General features: G+C 41.9%; 1 non-coding gene across 1 annotated transcript; it reads right to left on the bottom strand.

Annotated features, from left to right (window-relative positions):
• Positions 1–7082: 7082 nt before the first annotated feature.
• LOC130953141 (small nucleolar RNA R71) lies at positions 7083–7190 on the bottom strand. The gene has a single exon (XR_009075314.1). It is a non-coding gene; the product is annotated as a small nucleolar RNA R71 (small nucleolar RNA).
• Between the last annotated feature and the right edge of the window lie 3082 nt (positions 7191–10272).

Genomic DNA, 10272 nt, shown 5'->3' with positions numbered 1-10272 from the left:
TTGGCGTCTTTAGATCGTCTTTTGGGTGAATCGCGTTTTTACCTTTATTGGACGATTGTTTTTATCGTGGTCGCGCAGTGAATTTGTTTTTCACTTTCTGCCGACCTGTTACTTTATAATCGGACGATGAATACTTCAGATTAATGCGTCTTGGAATCTTGTAGAATATCTAAATAAACTTTATTCAAAGAAAAAATGCAAATATATACATGTGGGAATTTCCTTGTCCCTTTAAGTCGGGTATGATCTAGGTCTCGATATGGTGCCTCGTTAAAAAACCTTTTCAGGAAAAAGAGCGCATCCATTTAGTGAGATCCTTTACCTTTTCTAACTGTAGTACCTTCTTAGGTTGCAGGCGTGCCATGATCAGGGAAACTCTCGTCCATCAAGTTCGGACAGTCTGTAGTAGCCCTTCCCGAGTACTTCAATGACTCGGTAGGGTCCTTTCCAGTTTGCTGCCAGCTTTCCTTCTACGGGTCGAGTTATTCCAATGTCATTTCTGATTAGGATGAGATCATTCTCTGCAAAACTTCTCGGTACTACCTTTAGATTATATCTGGAAGCCATTCATCGTTTTAGAGCTTCTTCCCTGATTCGAGCTCTTTCTTGGATTTCGGGTAACAAGTCGAGCTCTTCTCTCTGAAGTTGAGAGTTTGCTCGTTCATTGTAGTGGACTACTTGGGGAGATCCTTCTTCGATTTCTATTGGAATCATTGCCTCCGCTCCGTATGCCAGTCGGAATGGTGATTCGTTTGTAGTAGAATGGGGGGTTGTTCGATACGCCCATAGGACTTGCGGGAGTTTCTCGGCCCAAGCTCCTTTTGCTTCTTGTAGCCTCTGCTTTAGTCCGGCCAATATGACTTAGTTAGTTATCTTATCTTATCTTATCTTTAAGTGAGGTCATCTTATCTTTAAGGGAACCGCCCTTCTCTCTGTAGGCTTGGGCCGCCTTAGGATTTGGGGCGTGCTCCTCTATTTGGGCCCTTTGTTTGGGCTTTCCTGTGACTTGGCCGAGTTCTTTGAGAAGAGGTCGGGTTGTCTTGACCTAAAGAGGTCAGTCGCTTTGCCTGTAGAACATCCCGGGCCGGACAGCTCAGCCCAGGGTATGAACAGTATCCTTTGGTGTAGTGTTCGCATTTTTGTGCGGTGTTCTATCCTCTAGACCTGAATCGTGGTCGTTATCATGGTCATCCACCATAGTGATGGGATGACTTCCAGGTTCCCCGGCAGCGGCGCCAATGTTCCGAGGGTTACCTGAAACTGTAGGTCGATTTCGGACGAGATCTTCTGTGCTGGTCGGAACGGTTGTATCCGACTTGTTGGACTTGGTGGTGGTGCTGATTCCTTCGTCCACGGAGGGTGGGGGTACCTACAAAGGACTCTGATGCTTAAGTTAGCAAGGGTATTAAGCAGGTATTGAGTAGAATCAGAATATGAGTTATACCTGGGTGCTCCAGTGTATTTATAATAGTGTGGAGTGACCATTTTAGATAAGATAAGTTAGTTATCTTATCTTATCTTTATCTTTTGAGTAAGGTCATCTTATCTTCAAGGGAACTGCCCTTCTCCCTGTGGGCTTTGGACTGCCTTGGGCTTTGGTGCGCGGTCCTCCGTTAGGGCCCTTCTTTGGGCTTTCCTAGTGACTTGGCCGAGCTCTTTGAGAAGAGGTCGGGTCGTCTTGACCTAAAGAGGTCGGTCGCTTTGTCTGAAGAACATCCCGGGTCAGACAGCGCGACCCCGGGGTATGAACAGTGTCCGACCTTGAAGGGCGAGAACTACCAACGTCATGGCATGCTTGTAACCTAAGAAGGTACTATAGTTAGAAAGTAATAAAGATCCTAGGTCAAGGTGCACCCTTTTTCCTGAAAAGGTTTTTTAATGAGGCGCGAGGCCAAAGATCTTAGAAGGGTAAGCACTCATATGTATATATTCTTGTCTATATACCTATTTTCTATTTGAATAAAGTTTTTCAGATTCCCTAAAAAGTTTCCTACCAAGACGCATTAATCTGAGTGCAAAAATTCATCGCCCAATTACCAAGAGGTCGGCAAGGTGAAAACCAAATTCATCGTCCGATTACAAAGAGGTCGGCAAGGTGAAAGCGACAAAAACAAATTAGTGCAAGAAATTATAAAAAGTAATCCATAAAAAGCTTCCTGATGAGGTCTGACTAAAAATGGACTACTAAAAATAACTTAAGTGGGACCGACAAGAGAAGTCGGACCTATGAAAGGATCACTGAAAAGGGACAAAGACATCTCGCAAAGGCCAAGAATGCTTTCCTCAAAGGTACGAAGTCTTGAAAAAGGACACTACTTAAAAAGCAAACGCACAAGGCCAAAGAAGATAGAAAAACAACTTGAGGCTCAAAAGACGTGCGCTAAAAGGGACATTGCTTTGCCCAAAAAGCCACGACTCCATGACAAGGCTATCAAAATTATTCGAACTAACTAAAAAGGTTCTACGAGAACACTAAAAAGTTGTCGAACAAGTAAGCCCCAAGGATCACCTCGCCCAAACAAAAGATAAACAAAACAAGAAATGAACAAAAAGAGGCCGGACAACAAAGTACCAACACTCTATAAAGATCCACAAAGGTTGCAAGGGTATGGTCAACATATCAGAGAAGCATAGCCATCAAAATCAAGCATTAAAGACTCAAAAGGCTACCTAAAGGACAGCCTCAGAGTTTAAAAGTGTTTGTTTTTCCAAAATAAAAGTTGCATAGAAGCAACTAAATGTCAAGAGAGTCAACCATACGAAAAGTTAAAAAAACTAAAATTTAGAAGTCCACAAGCCGGACTATACAAATAACAAAAGTCATAAAGGATTCAAATCCTCTTCAATAGAAGCATTCTTTGCTGAAGTAGGTGGAATGGACGAGATCAGGACAGCATCAACAGTCCCATCCGCCCGGTTCAGGATCTGCACATCAAGCTCGGGTTCTTGATGGTTGACAGGGATGGAAGAAGCTGAAGCTGCTGAGGCCTTTCCCGGAGGCACACAAGGAGGATCATCATCTTTGTCGTCTGGGGCAGGCACAATCTTGCTGTCTTCCACAACATTGTCCAGACTAAAGAGAGTCAGGTCAAGCTCAGGGGCAAGAACCTAGACTTGCGCCTTTAGGTTCTCGTAAGCATCGGTCACTGATGAGCGGATAATTTGTATACTTTTTGGCATTGTTTTTAGTATATTTTTGTTATGATTTAGTTAGTTTTTATTATATTTTTATTAGTTTTTAATTAAATTTCACTTTTCTGGACTTTACTATGAGTTTGTGTGTTTTTCTGTGATTTCAGGTATTTTCTGGCTGAAATTGAGGGACCTGAGCAAAAATCTGATCCAGAGACTCAAAAGGACTGCAGATGCTGTTGGATTCTGACCTCCCTGCACTCGAAGTGGATTTTCTGGAGCTACAGAAGCCCAATTGGCGCGCTCTCAACGGCGTTGGAAAGTAGACATCCTGGGCTTTCCAGAAATATATAGTAGTCCATACTTTGCCCAAGATTTGATGGCCCAAACCGGCGTTCAAAGTCACCTCAAGAAATTCCAGTGTTAAACGCCGGAACTGGCACCTAATTGGGAGTTAAACGCCCAAACTGGCACTAAAGCTGGCGTTTAACTCCAAGGAGAGTCTCTACACGAAAAAGCTTCATTGCTCAGCCCAAGCACACACCAAGTGGGCCCGGAAGTGGATTTTTATGTCATTTACTCATCTATGTACTAGTTTTCTATAAGCAGACTTTTGGGCAGCTATCTTTGTTTTATGCTATCTTAGACCTTTGGGAGGCTGGCCATTCGGCCATGCCTAGACCTTGTTCTTATGTATTTTCAAGGGTGGAGTTTCTACACACCATAGATTAAGGTGTGGAGCTCTGCTGTACCTCGAGTATTAATGCAATTACTATTGTTCTTCCATTCAATTCCGCTTGTTCTTTATCCAAGATATCACTTGTTCTTCAACATGATGAAGGTGATGATTGACGCCCATCACCATTCTCACTCATGAACAAGGTGACTGACAACCATTCTTGTTCTACAAGCATCTGAGGCTTAGTGAATATCTCTTGGATTCCTGATTGCACGATGCATGGTTGATCGCCTGACAACCGAGTGCTCGCCTGACAAACGAGCCAACCATTCCGTGAGATCAGAGTCTTCGTGGTATAGGCAAGAACTGATGGCAGCATTCAAGAGAATCCGGAAGGTCTAACCTTGTCTGTGGTATTCTGAGTAGGATTCAATGATTGAATGACTGTGACGTGCTTCAAACTCCTAGCAGGCTAGGGCGTTAGTGACAGACGCAAAAGTATCAATGGATATTATTCCGGCCTGACCGAGAACCGACAGCTGAATTCCGCTATGCCGTGACAGGACATATGCAATCGCTTTCACTGAGAGGATGGGAGGTAGCTGCTGACAACAGTGAAACCCTACACAAGCTTGCCATGGAAAGGAGTAAGAAGGATTGGATGAAGGCAGTAGGAAAGCAGAGAGACGGAAGGGAAGGCATCTTCATACACTTGTCTGAAGCTCTTACACCAATGATATGCATAAGTATCTCTATCTTTATCTTTATATTATTTTCGTTCATCATCATATACATTTGAGTTTGCCTGACTAAGATTTACAAGATGACCATAGCTTGCTTCAATGCTAACAATCTCCGTGGGATCGACCCTTACTCACGTAAGGTATTACTTGGACGACCCAGTGCACTTGCTGGTTAGTTGTGCGAAGTTGTGTAATGCCATGGTATTGAGCTACCAAGTTTTTGGAGCCATTACCGGGGATTATGAGAGTTGTGAAAAGTATTGTTCACAATTTCGCGCACCAAGTTTTTGGCGCCGTTGCCGGGGATTGTTCAAGTTTTGAGCAAGCTTTTGGTAACAATGCCTGGGATTGTTCTAGTTTGGACAACTGACGGTTCATCTTGTTGCTTAGATTAGGTATTTATTTTTTTTCGAAATTCTTGAAGATGAATTCTAGAGTTTCATAATGATTTGTTGAAATCTGGCTGGCTGAGAAGCCATGTCTAATCTGATTGGACCGAGGTTTCAACTTATCACCACAAGAGCTTGTTGATTTTCATCAATTTTGCTTTTGGAGCAGTGATCCGCTAAGGCTTGGCTGACCTTTGGTCATGTCTAGTGTTTTGGACCGAAGCTTTCTTTGAAAGCTTGGCTGGCTGTGAAGCCATGTCTAATTCCTGGACCGGAGTCTTAGACTAGCATTGCACTGATTCCTGGAATTCTCATTAAGAATTTTGATACCTTTTTCCACTCAATTTTCGAAAAAAAAAAACACAAAAAAAAATTACAAAATCATAAAAACCAAAAAAAAATATTTGCTGTTTCTTGCTTGAGTCTAGAGTCTCATCTTAAGTTTGGTGTCAAATGCATGTTTTTGTTACATTTTTCGAATCCATGCATATATTTCTTTGTTTTGATCTTTGAATTCTTTTGGCTTGAGTATCTATGTGTCTCATATAGTGTCAGTAGTACACAAACTGCTAAGTTTGGTGTCTTGCATGCATTGTTATTTGATTTTTGTTGCATTTTGATTACTAAAAATCCAAAAATATTTTTAATTTGTGTCTTTTCAAGTCAATAATACAAAGAATTGAAGATTCAGAACATACTGCAGAAGAATTATACAGAAAAAGCTGAGCATTCAAAAATGCCCAGTGAAGAAGGCAGACTGGCGTTTAAACGCCAGCCAGGGTACCTGGTTGGGCGTTTAACGCCCAAAAAGGTAGCATTTTGGGCGTTAAACGCCAGAATGTATACCATTCTAGGCGTTTAACGCCAGGATGGTGCTAGGGGGAAGATTTTGTTTTCAAATCAATTTTTTTTCAAGTTTTCAAAGTTTTTCAAAACCAAATCTTTTTCAAATCATATCTTTTCAATCAAATGTTTTCAAAATCAATTTCTTTCCTTTTTCAAAGATACTTACTATCAATTAATGATTTGATTCAACATTTCAAGTATGTTGCCTTTTCTGTTGAGGAAGGTTTTATGTTTGAATCATATCTTTTCTTGTTAGGCAAGTCATCAATTTCTTTTTAAATCATATCTTTTCAAATTGTTTTCAAACAAATCTTTTTAAAATATTTTTCAAATCATATCTTCTCAATTATATCTTTTTAAAACCATAACTTTTCAATCAAATCTTTTTAATCACATTTTTTTTTCAAAATAGTTTTCAAATCAAATCTTTTTAATTTCTAATTTCAAAATCTTTTTCAAAAAATCACTTGATTTCTTTTTCACTTTTAATTTTCGAAAATTATCAATCAAATTTTCAAAATGTTTTCAAAATCTTTTAATTGAATTTTCGAAAATTCTCTTCCCTCCTTCCCACATCCTTCTATTTATGGAGTACCACTCCTTCTAACTGCACAATTCGAACCTTATCTAATTAAAGTTCGAATTCTTCTTCTCCTTCTTCTTACTATTTCTCTTTTCCTCTGACACTTCAAGGAATCTCTATACTGTGACATAGAGGATTCCACATTTTCTTTTTCTCTCCTCTTTCATATGAGCAGGAGCAGAGACAAAGGCATTCTTGTTGAAGCTGATCCTGAACCTGAAAGGACCTTGAAGAGAAAGCTAAGAGAAGCTAAAGCACAACTCTCTTTAGAGGACCTGACCGAATTCTTCAAGGAAGAAGAACACATGGCAGCCGAAAACAACAACAATGCCAACAATGCAAGGAAGGTGCTGGGTGACTTCACTGCACCTACTCCTGATTTTTATGGGAGAAGCATCTCTATCCCTGCCATTGGAGCAAACAACTTTGAGCTTAAGCCTCAATTAGTTTCTCTAATGCAACAGAATTGCAAGTTCCATGGACTTCCAATGGAAGATCCTCATCAGTTCTTAGCTGAATTCTTGCAAATCTGTGACACAGTCAAGACTAATGGGGTTAACCCTGAGGTCTACAGACTGATGCTATTCCCTTTTGCTGTAAGAGACAGAGCTAGAATATGGTTGGATTCTCAACCTAAAGAAAGCCTGGACTCTTGGGAGAAGCTAGTCAATGCCTTCTTGGCAAAGTTCTTTCCACCACAAAGATGGAGTAAGCTTAGAGTGGAAGTCCAAACCTTCAGACAGAAGGATGGAGAATCCCTCTATGAAGCTTGGGAAAGATACAAACAATTAATCAGAAGATGTCCCTCAGACATGCTTTCTGAATGGAGCATCATAGGTATTTTCTATGATGGTCTCTCTGAACTATCCAAGATGTCTTTGGATAGCTCTGCTGGAGGATCTCTTCATCTGAAGAAGACGCCTGCAGAAGCTCAAGAATTGATTGAAATGGTTGCAAATAACCAATTCATGTACACTTCTGAAAGGAATCCTGTGAACAATGGGACTAGTCAGAAGAAAGGAGTTCTTGAGATTGACACTCTGAATGCCATATTGGCTCAGAACAAGATATTGACTCAACAAGTCAATTTAATTTCTCAAAGTCTGTCTGGAATGCAAAATGCACCAAACAGTACTAAGGATGCTTCATCTGAGGAAGAAGCTTATGATCCTGAGAACCCTTCCATGGAAGAGGTGAATTACCTAGGAGAACCCTATGGAAACACCTATAATTCTTCATGGAGAAATCACCCAAATCTCTCATGGAAGAATCAAGAGAGACCTCAACAAGGTTTCAATAACAATAATGGTGGAAGAAACAGGTTTAGCAATAGCAAGCCTTTTCCATCATCTTCTCAGCAACAGACAGAGAGTTCTAAGCAGAATACTTCTGACTTAGCAACAACGGTCTCTGATCTAATAAAGACCACTCAAAGTTTCATGAATGAAATAAGGTCCTCCATCAGAAATTTGGAAGGACAAGTGGGTCAGCTGAGCAAGAAAGTTACTGAACTCCCTCCTAGTACTCTCCCAAGTAATACAGAAGAAAATCCAAAAGGAGAGTGCAAAGCCATAACCATGGCCGAATGTGGAGAGGAAAGAGAGGAGGAGGACGCCACTGAGGAAGACCTCAGTGGGCGTGTACCAATCTCCTCTGAGTTCCAATGGGAATCAGAGGCTCAAAATGAGACCATGGAGATTCCATTGGACTTACTTCTGCCATTCATGAGCTCTGATGAGTATTCTTCCTCTGAAGAGGATGAGTATGTCACTGAAGAGCAAGTTGCTAAATACCTTGGAGCAATCATGAAGCTAAATGACAAGTTATTTGGAAATGAGACTTGGGAGGATGAACCTCCCTTGCTCACCAAAGAACTGGATGACTTGTCTAGGCAGAAACTGCCTCAAAAGAGGCAAGATCCTGGGAAGTTTTCTATACCTTGTACCATAGGCACCATGACCTTCAAGAAGGCCTTGTGTGACTTAGGGTCAAGTGTAAACCTCATGCCCCTCTCTGTAATGGAGAAATTAGGGAACTTTGAGGTGCAAGCTGCAAGAATCTCATTATAGATGGCAGACAATTCAAGAAAACAAGCTCATGGACTTGTAGAGAATGTTTTGGTGAAGATTGAAGATCATTACATCCCTACTGATTTCATAGTCCTAGAGACTGGGAAGTGCATGGATGAATCCATCATCCTTGGCAGACCCTTCCTAGCCACAGCAAAGGCTGTGATTGATGTTGATAGAGGAGAGTTGATCATTCAAGTGAATGAAGAATCCTTGGTGTTTAAGGCCCAAGGACATCCCTCTATCATCATGGAGAGGAAGCATGAAGAGCTTCTCTCAAAACAAAGCCAAGCAGAGCCCCCACAGTCAAACTCTAAGTTTGGTGTTGGGAGGCCACAACCAAACTCTAAGTTTGGTGTTGAACCCCCACATTCAAACTCTAAGTTTGGTGTTGGGAGGTTCCAACACGGTTCTGAGCATTTCTGAGGCTCCATGAGAGTCCTCTGTCAAGCTAATGACATTAAAGAAGCGCTTGTTGGGAGGCAACCCAATGTTTTATAGTTAACTATTTTCTTTTGTTATTTTATCTTTTTTGTAGGTTGATGATCATAAGAAGTCACAAAAACAATGAAAAAAGCAAAAACAGAATGAAAAACAGGAAGAAAAACAGCACACCCTGGAGGAGAAGAAGCTGGCGTTCAAACGCCAGTAATGCTAGCTGTTGGGCGTTTAACGCCCAGTCTGGCACCATTCTGGGCGTTTAACACCAGAAAGGGGCACCAGACTGGCGTTAAACGCCAGTAAAGGGCAACAACCTGGCGTTAAACGCCAGGAATGGGCACCAGCCCGGCGTTTAACGCCAGAAATAGCTCAAAACGTGATTTTGAGCAACATTTGGTGCAGGGATGACTTTTCCTTGACACCACAGGATCTGTGGACCCCACAGGACCCCACCATCACTCTCTCTCTTCTTCCCCCATTCACCAATCACCTCAATACCTCTTCCCCAAAAACCCTTCACCTATCAAATCCCATCTTTCTCTTCACCACTCACATCCATCCTTCATAAATCCCCACCAACCTCACCCTTCAAATTCAAACCACTTTCCCTCCCAAACCCACCCATCATGGCCGAACCATTACCCCCCTCTCTCCTATATATACCCTTCTTCAACCCTTCATTTTCACACAACCTAAACACCCCTTCTTTCCCTTCTTGGCCGAACACACCACCTTCCCCCTCTTCCTCATTTCTTCTTCTTCTACTCTCTTCTTTCTTCTTTTGCTCGAGGACGAGCAAACATTTTAAGTTTGGTGTGGTAAAAGCATTGCTTTTTCGTTTTTCCATAACCGTTTATGGCATCCAAGGCCGGAGAAACCTCTAGAAAGAGGAAAGGGAAGGCAAAGGCTTCCACCTCCGAGTCATGGGAGATGGATAGATTCCTCTCAAGGGTGCATCAAGTCCACTTCTATGAAGTTGTGGCCTTGAAGAAGGTGATCCCCGAAGTCCCCTTTTCACTCAAAAAGGGTGAATATCCGGAGATCCGCCATGAGATCCGAAGAAGAGGTTGGGAAGTACTTACCAACCCCATTCAACAAGTCGGAATCTTGATGGTTCAAGAGTTCTATGCCAATGCATGGATCACCAAGAACCATGACCAAAGTGTGAACCCGAATCCAAAGAATTATCTCACTATGGTTCGGGGGAAATACTTGGATTTTAGTCCGGAGAGTGTGAGGGTGGCGTTCAACTTGCCTATGATGCAAGGAGATGAGCATCCTTACACTAGAAGGGTCAACTTTGATCAAAGGTTGGACCAAGTCCTCACAACCATATGTGAAGAGGGCGCACGATGGAAGCAAGATTCAAGAGGCAAGCCAGTTCAATTAA

The sequence above is a fragment of the Arachis stenosperma genome, chromosome 9 (genome assembly GCF_014773155.1).
Source record: "Arachis stenosperma cultivar V10309 chromosome 9, arast.V10309.gnm1.PFL2, whole genome shotgun sequence".
NCBI classification, from domain to species: domain Eukaryota; kingdom Viridiplantae; phylum Streptophyta; class Magnoliopsida; order Fabales; family Fabaceae; genus Arachis; species Arachis stenosperma.
Note: the sequence above shows the minus strand (reverse complement) of the source record. Positions and strands in the feature narration are given on the sequence as shown.